Raw genomic sequence first — 9,544 nt, 5'->3', positions numbered from 1 at the left:
TTGCATTTCTGTTGCCGTGTCCAAGGAGAGCTTTCAGGCCTGCCTGTGGGCTTATGTCTTAGATAAGATGTCAGGAGTATTTCAGCAGGAAGACATATGAAAAGGACTATGAGGAGGCTTGAATATGTGAGTGAACTTTGAATTTTTGGAATGAGCATCAAATTTAGAAAAATAAAAGGAATAGTACAGTAAAATTTCAACTTCATTAAAACAGAAAATAGTTTTTCACACATCTAGTATATTGCATGGAATACATATTAAAATTCTTTTCCTGAAATTCAAATTCACTGGATATTTTCTTTTTGTTGTGGATAAATTCATCAATTCTATTGCAAGGTGGAATTGAAGATAAGTGGGGACAAAAGTGTAAAGGACATGGCATTAACATTGCCTCACCACCTGAACATAACCCTAATTCTTGTAGCATTGCCAATAGTCCTTTTTTGCAATTAAAAAAGTTATGTTGAAGGCAATATTATTTTTGTTCATAAAATAATGGACATTGGTAAGAGGAGTAGCATGCTAATATAAAATGATGAAAACTGCATGCATAAAATTTAGGAGAATAAAAATGTATTTCTTCACAAGTAGTTTAATAGTTCATCACAAAAAACAATTCAAGGTGCAATGACTTGCTGATTTATATAAGATGGGAATTTATATGTCCATAGGAATTCTATGATGCCCTTTGTGAATCTGCCTAAGTAACACCTGAATTTATTGAATCCTCATGCCTACAATTAACTAGAAAAATCAGTTGTCATGTCAAATTCTATGCACTATCCTAGTGACTTTTTTTTGCTCTTATTTTTTAAATAAGCCAGTTATATAATAAAGACCAGCAGATGTTACTGCAGAAAGCAGGTAACTAGAGATGTATTCTGTATGCTTCCTAATGTAAAGGAGGCGATATTAACCAAATGACACATGTCCTAGTTGGTGCCTTATTTCCAAAAATGTGACTTAGAGAAAATAAACTATTAGAAGATGATGCCCTTGTGCTCCTGGTGCAAGAGAGGGTGCAATTGTGTTATGTAGCGGGCAAGTGTCTTTGAGGTAAGGCCGTTTGTCGGGGCATTTGGTCCCTGACTTCTGTGCATGGCTAAAACATTTTCCTATGAAACTTTAGCCCCAACTTCCAAAAATATTTTTAAATGGCTGATAATGTTCACAGTAAATTATGGATGAGTTGGTTTTCCCTCCAGAAAGAAAGTGCCATCCATATATGCTGCTACTAGAGATGCCAGGTCACTTTTTTCTGTCAAACAGGCCAAGTGCCACTCTCTCTTACCAAACCTGTTTATCTGTGCTTATCTCCTTCTCTCTCCTGCTCCCACATCACACCCCTTCCATGCTGAGGATTGGAACCACAGTCTCATATAAGCCAGGCAATCTACCATTAAGGAACTCCTTAGTTCTCCCTCTGCTGTTAAATGTCTCCATGCCCAGAAACCCACCTGACAGCCAATTGAAGTTGGTTGTCCATTTTTTCTAAGAGAAATAATGGTGGTTATGGATGTGAACAGTAATATGAGGAGGAGGGTGATGATGACATCACTAGCAGATACCATCTTGGTCTGCCCAGAATCCCTGCCCAGCCCTTCCTTGACAAATGTTCATTTGAAAACTGCTACCCCTTTCCAGATTTAATCAAAGTGTCAGTAAGTGAGCACACACTCAGACACCAGTACAAATATTTTTTCTCATTTTTTCTTTTATTGAAAATAAATTATTTTCTCATAGAATATACCCTGATTATAGTTTCCACTTGATCTACTCTTCCCACCTCCTCTCCCCTGTCCCTCCCCAGGATCCACTCTGTTTCTTACTCTCATTAGAAAATAGAAAGCTTCTAAGAGATAACAATCAAAGGTGGCAAAATAAAATACAATAAGATGAAGCAAAAATTATCACATTGAAGTTGGACAGTGCAACTCAACAGAAGGAGAAGAGTCCCAAGAGCAGGCACAAGACTCAGAGATCCACTCATTCTCACACTCAAGAGTCCCATAAAAGTACTGAGCTAATAGCTATAATATATACACAGAGGACCTGGTGTGGACCCATGTAAGCCTTGTGCTTCCTACTTCAGTCACTGTGAGCATATATGTGCCTTGTTTAGTTGATTCAGAGGGCATTTTTCTCCTGGTGTCCACTATCCCCTCTGGCTTTTACAATCTTTCCAACTTCTCTTCCAAGGGATTCCTTGAGCTCGGAGTGGAGGGGTTTAATGGAAACCTCCCATTTAGACTCTGTCTCCATGTAATATCTGGCTCTGGGTCTCTGCATCTGTTCCCATCTGCTGCAGGAAGAAGCATCTCAAGTGAAGACTGGACAAGGTGCTAATTTATAAAAATAGTAGAATATCATTAGGAGTCACTTTATTGATAATTTTTCAGACCAGTAGGTTTGGTTTTACCCTGGGTATCTGGACTTATCTAGTTTCTTGTTCTTGGTTATCCAAGCAGTGTTGGGCATGGGCTCCCTCTCGTGGAGTGGGCCTTAAGTCAAATCCAGATATTGATTGGCTACTCCCACAAGTTCTGTGCTACCATTGTCCTGGCATATTTTTCATGCAAGACAGATTGTGGATCAAAGGTTTTGTGGCTGGGTTCGTGTCTACTTTTTGCTTTTGGTAGCATGCAGAGTACCTTCCCATACAAAAGAGTCTAGAATGTAAGGGTGAAGGCACCATGTAGGCACCAGCTCTACTCCTCCTTATTGAATGAGCTGTGTGGGTGCTGTAGATTTGTGGAGAGCAACCCATTGTCTCAGCTACAGTTTGGGTTGTTTGGGAATTTCCATGGGACCCACTTTGCCAATGATTCAATTGAATGCAACTCAATCCCACCACTGGAAACCTTGCCTGCCCACAAGAGATGGCCAGTTGAGACTCTGTATACCCTATTACTAAGAGTCCTCATTGGGATCACCTTCATACATTTCAGGAGTTTCCACTATACTAGGTTTCCACAACCCAAAGCCCCCCAATTCCATCTGTCTCTCCTCGAAATCTCTTCTCTACCTCATACCTCTACCAACCTGACCTCCCTACTCTTGTCCCCATACACTCCCAGTCAGCCCATAAAATCTATTCTATTTACCTTTCCTAGGGAGACCAATTCATCCTCCATAGACTCCTCCTCTTTACCTAATCTCTCTGGGTCTACAGATTGTAGCTTAGTTAGCTAATATCTACTTATAAGCAAATACATACCATATTTATCTTTCTGGGTCTGATTATCTCACTCAGGATAATTTTTTTCTAGTTCCATCCATTTGCCTGCAAATTTTGTAATGTTTTTTTTTTTAATAGCTGAGTAATACTCCATTGTGTAAATTTACCACATTTTTTAAAAATCTATTCTTCTGTTGAGGCACATCTAGGTTGTTTCCAGTTTCTGGCTATTATGAATAAAGCTGCAATGAATATGATTGAAAAAGTGTCTTTGTGGTAGGATGAAGTGTCCTTTGGGTATATGCCCAAGAGTGGTATAGCTGGGTCTTGAGGTAGATGGATTCCCAATTTTCCGAGGAACCAACATATTAATTTCCAGAGTGGCTGTGCAAGTTTTTTTACACCCACTAGCAGTGGAGGAGTGTTCCCCTTGCTCCACATTCTCATCAGCATGAGTTGCCACTTGTGTTACTGATCTTAGTCATTCTGACACATATAAGATAGACTTTCAAGGTCATTTTTGTTTGCATTTCCCTGATGTCTAAGAATATTTAACATTTCTTTAAGTGTTTCTCAGCCATTTGAATTTGCTCTATTGAGAATTTTCTGTTTTGATCTATACCCCACTTTAAAAATTGGATTGTTTCTTGAGTTAAATATTTTGAATATTACTCCTCTATCAGATGAGGAATTGGTAAAAATCTTTTCCTAATATATAGACTGCCACTGTGCCCAATTGACAATGTTCTTTGCCTTAGAGAAACTTTTCAGTTTCATGAAGTCCTGTTTATTAATTGTTGATCTTAGTGCCTGCTCTGTCAGTGTTCTGTACAGAAAGTCATCTCCTGTACCAATGCCTTCAAGGTTAATCCCTACTTTCTCTTCTATCAGCTTTAATGTATCTAGCTTTATGTTGAGGTCTTTGATTCACCTGGACTTGAGTTTTGTGAAGGATGATAAGTGTGGATCTATTTGCATTCTTCTACATGCTGACATCTTGTTTGACCAGAACCATTTGTTGAAGATGCTATCTTTATTTCAGTATGTTTTTCTGGCTCATTTTTTAAATGAAAAATTATATGTGTGTGGATTTGTGTGAACTTGATTCCACTGATGAACATGTCTGTGTTTATGCCAATACCTTATTGTGTTTATTTCTATAACCTGGTAGTACAATTTGAAATTGGGAATGGCAAGACCTCCAAGAGTTCTTTCATTGTTCAGGATTGTTTTAGTTATTCTTTTTTTCCATATGAAATTGAGAATTGTCCTTTCAAGGTCTGTGAAGAATTGTGACGGAATTGATGGGATTGCATTGAATGAGCAGATTGCTTTTGGTAAAATGGCCATTTTTACTATGTTAATGCTACTGACCAATGAGCATGGGAGATCTTTCCATCTTCTGAAATTATTCCTTCAAAGACTTGAAGGTTTTTTTATTTTTTACCACTGGAGTCTTTCACTTGCTTGGTTAGTTACTCCAAGACATTATATACGATTTGAGGCTATTGTGAATGATGTTTCCCTGATTTCTTTTTCAGCCTATTTGTCATTTTTATATAAGAGGGCTACTAATTTTGATGAGTTAATTTTGTATCCAGCTAGTTTGCTGAACTATAGTTTATCAACTGTAGGAGCTCCCTGGTGGAATTTTTAAGATCATTTGTGTATACCATCATATCATTTGTAAATAATGATACTTTACTTCTTCCTTTCCAATTTGTATTCACTTGAACTCCTTCAACTGTCTTAATTGCTCTAGCTAAGACTTTATTATAATAGATATGGAGAAAGCAGACAACCTTGTTTTGTCCTAGTTTAGTGTAATTGTTTTGATTTTCTCTCCATTTAATTTGATGTTGGCTATTGGTTTGTTGTAAATTGCCTTTATTATATTTAGATATATCCCTTTTATCCCTAACCTCTCTAGGACATTTATAATTAAGGGGTGTTGGGTTTTGTCAAAGGCCTTTTCTGTATCTAATGAGCTAATCATATGGAGTTTTTTTTTTCTTTCAGTTTGTTCATATGGGGAATTACATTTATTGTTTTTTGTATATTGAACCATCCCTGCATCTCTGGGATGAAGCTTACTTGATCAGGGTAGATGCTCTTTTTGATGTGTTCTTGGATTCAGTTTGCAAGTATTTTATTGAGTCTTTTCTCATCTATGTTCATAAGGGAAACTGGTCTGTAATTCTCTTTCTTTGTTGAATCCTTATGTGGTTTGGGTATCAGGGTAATCATGGACTTATAAAATGAACTGGGCAATGTTCCTTATGTTTCTACTTTGTGGAATAATTTGAGAAATATTGGCATTAACTTTTCTTTGTAAGTCTGGTAGAACTAAAACCATCTGGCCTTGGGCTCTTTTTGGTTGTAATACTTTTAATTACTGCTTCTGCTTCACTAGAGATTATAGGCCTTTATAGGCCTCTTGATTTAACTTTGGTAAATGATACCTATCAAGGAAATTCTCCATTTCTTTTAGATTTTCCAATTTGGTGAACTACAGGTTTTAAAAGTATGTCCTTATGATTACCTGGATTTTTTTGGTATCTGTTGTTATGTCCCCATTTTCATTTCTGATTTTGTTAATTTGGATATTCTTTCTCCACCTTTTAGTTAGTTTGGATAAAGGTTTGTCTATCTTGATGATTTTCTCAAAGAACCAACTTTTGTTTTATTGATTCTTTGTATTGTTCTCTTTGTTTCTATTTTATTGACTTCAGCCCTAAGTTTGATTATTTCCTGTCTTTTATTATTCTAGGGTGCAATTACTTCTTTTTGGTCTAGAACTTTCAGTTGTGTTGCTAAGTTGTGTAGCAGGAATCTTAAACATTCTTATTAATAAAAAACAAACCCAGGGCCAGGTATTGGGGTGAACGCTGGATGATCAGAGAAGTAGAACAAGCCACAGCTACCTCACCTCGCCAGTTTCTCAGCTGATCCTGTTTCCTCAGACTGGAAATCTATGAGTCCTCATCGAGAATGAATCTCAGCTGAACTGCTGCTCCAAAGCCTGAAAGCTTAACCAGCTAAAAGCTTCTAGTTTCTGGTCTTCACACCTTATATACCTTTCTGCTTTCTGCCATAAACTCCCTGGGATTAAAGGCTCACTTTCTGGGATTAAAGGCATGAGTCACCATGGTTGGCTGTATCCTTGAACACACAGAGTTCCAGGTAGATCTTTGCCTCTGGAATGCTAGGATTAGAGGTGTGTGCTACCCCTGCCTATCCTCTATGTTTAATATTGTGGCTGTTCTGTTCTCTGACCCCAGATAAGTTTATTAGTGTACACAGTATTTTGGGGAGCACAATACCACCACAAAGTTGCTAGTAAGAGATCTCTCCTTTTTTTAATGCAGGCACTTAGTGCTATGAACTTTACTCTTAGCACCACTTTCATTGTGTGCCATAAATTTTGGTGAACTATGTGTTCATTTTCATTGAATTCTAGAAAGTCTTTACTATCTTTCCTTATTTCTGTTTTGTCTCATGCTTCATTCAGTAAAGAGCTGTTCAGTTTTCATGAGTTAGAAGCTTTCTGTTGTGTCTATTGTTGATATCTAACTTTAGTCTGTGGTAGGTTCAGGGAGTTATTTCAATTTTCTCCTCTTTGTTAAGACTTGCTTTATGTATAAGTATATGGTCAATTTTGGAGAAAGTTTTATGAGATGCTGAGAAGAAGGTACTTCTTTTGTGTTCTGGTGATATGTTCTGAAGATACCTGCTAGGTCTGGTTGGTTTATATCATCTGTTGGCTCCAGTCTTTCTCTGTTTAGTTTTTGTCTGGATGACCTGTCCATTGGTGAGAGTAGGATACTGAAGTCTCCCACTATCAGTGTGTGAGGGTCAATATGTGATTTAAACTGTAGTAGTGTTTCTTTACAAAAGTGGGTATCCTTGTATCTGGGGTATGTGTGTTAGGAATTGAATGTTACCTTGGTAGATTTTTGTCCTTTGATGAGTGTGAAGTGTCCTTCCCTTTTGACTAGTTTTGGTTTGAATTCTATTTTGTTAGATATTTAAAAAGCTATACCATTTGCTTTTGAGGTCCATTTGCTTGGAATATCTTTTTCCAAACTTTTACACCAAGGTAATGACTATCTTTAATGTTGAAGTGTGTTTCTAGGATGCAACAGAAGGATGAATCCTGTTTATGCATCCATTCTGTTAGTCTGTGTCTTCTTATTGGGGAACTGAGACCATTGATATTGAGAGATATTGATGACCATTGATTGTTGATTCCTGTTATTTTGTTATTTTGTCTGTTGTTGTTGTTGGTAGTAGTGATGGTGTTGGTGGTAGGGTGTGTGTGTGTGTGTGTGTGTGTGTGTGTGTGTGTGTGTTTCATGTCTTTTGATTTTGATGGTGTGTGAGTATTTATTTCCTGTGTTTACATGGGTATAGTTAACCTCCTTGGGTCATTTTCCTTCTAGTATGCTCTGTAGGACTGGATTTGTGGATAGATGTTGTTTAAATTTGACTTTATCATGGAATGTCTTGTTTTATCCATCTCTGGTGATTGAAAGTTTTGCTGAGTATGTTATCCTGGGCTGGCATCTGTAGCTTTTTAGAGTCTGCAGGACACCTGTCCAGGCTCTTCTGACACTTAGAGTCTTCATTGTGAAGTTGGGTGTAGTTCTAATAAGTCTGCCTATATAGGTTTCCTTGTCTCTTTCCCTTGCAGCTTTTAATATTTGTTCTTCATTCTGTATGTCTGAAGAAAACATTCTTCTATGATTTTTGTTAAAAGTATTTCCTGATATTTTGAATTAAATTATTCTTCCTCTATTACTATTATTCTTAGTTTTGGCCTTTTCATATTGTTCCAGATTTCCTGGATATTTTGTGTCAGGAATTTTTTTAGATTTAACATTTTGTTTGATCTATGTGTCTATTTCTTCTATCATATCTTCAGTGCCTGAGATTCTCTCTTCCATCCTTTGTATTCTGTTGGGGAAGTTTGCCTCTGTAGTTCCTGTCCAAATTACTAAAATTTTCATTTCAAAAATTCCCTCCATTCTTTTTTCTTTAATGCTTATATTTCCATTTTCAGGCATTGAACTGTTTTATTTGTTGCTTTCTACTGTTTGTGTTTTATTTACTTTCTTTAAGGGATTTATTCATTTCCTCTTAAGGACCTCTATTATCTTCATGCAGTTCATTTGAAGGTCTTATTCTTGTGCTTCCACTAAGTTGGAATACTCATGGCTTACTGTGGTAGGATAGCTGAGCTCTAGCAGAGACATAGTGTCCTGGCTGTTGTTGATTGTGTTTTCACACTGGTGTCTAGGCATATGGATTTGGTGTAATTATAGGTCTAGCTGATCATTTCTAGGTTTGTCTTTCTTTGGAGGGTCTTTTGTTCCTTAGTTTCTGTTTCCTCTCTGGATTTTCAGAGTGTGATAGCTGTATGTTGCCTGTTTTACAGGCCTACTCTGCTGGTGTGTTCACAGGGAATGCCTGCTGGTGTTGCAGGCTGGGATACTGGGATGAATTGTGGAAAGGAAAGTTGTGGGAAGTCTTTGCAATTCATTTGATATAGGGCCAAAAGGAAAAAGGTATTGCATCAGTTTTCCTGCTACAGATTTGGGGGTGAGACTGGGAGAATTGGAGCTCAGGAGCAGTAGGAGAAATGTAGGCCTGCCTTCAGCCTACTAGTTAGCTGCCCTGGAAGGAGTGACCCTTGGCTTGGCAGGGGGTACCTGCTGGAGTTGAGGGCTGGGATAAAGTGACCAAGTAAAGGGAAGGAGATTAGGAGTAAGGACGCTGGGAACCACAGGTAGTATAGGCAGGGGAGAAGGAAGGCTGCAGCTGGTATTCTGGTGCAGCACTTGGGATGAGACTGGGCACTGGACCTGGGGGAACACAGAGAGAAGAGAAGGTCTGCTGGCAGTCTACCTGGTTTTCTGGCAGATTCGGCCTGTGGGCTAACAGGGGGTGCCTGCTGAAGTTAGGGGCTGGGATAAAGTGACCAAGTGGGTGGAGAGGGGAGGGATATTAGGAAGTGGACCGTGGGGTCCATGGGAGATGTGGGCAGGGGAGAAGGAAGGCTGTATGTGGTGTTCTGTTGCAGCACTGGGGATGAGACTGGGTGATTGGATTTGGAGGGGAAAAGGGAATAATGCGGTTTTCAGTTAGCTTACCTGTTTCCCTGTTCTGCTCAGCTAGGGTGTTCCCAGCGAATGCCTGCTGATGTTGGAAGTTGGGATAATAGGTGAATTGGAGGAGGAAGGTTGGAGGAGAAGATCTTTGTTATCTGTTGGGAATGGGGTCAGAGAGGAAAGGACAAATATGTTTTAGAGGTGGGCTCAGCCATGGTAGTCTGTTTCTCATTAGATCACAATGAGCTTAGGGAAT

This window comes from Peromyscus californicus, unplaced genomic scaffold (genome assembly GCF_007827085.1).
Source record: "Peromyscus californicus insignis strain IS unplaced genomic scaffold, ASM782708v3 Scaffold_4__1_contigs__length_199733344, whole genome shotgun sequence".
NCBI classification, from domain to species: domain Eukaryota; kingdom Metazoa; phylum Chordata; class Mammalia; order Rodentia; family Cricetidae; genus Peromyscus; species Peromyscus californicus.
The sequence above is the reverse complement of the archived record's forward strand: the minus strand, read 5'-3'. Positions refer to the sequence as shown.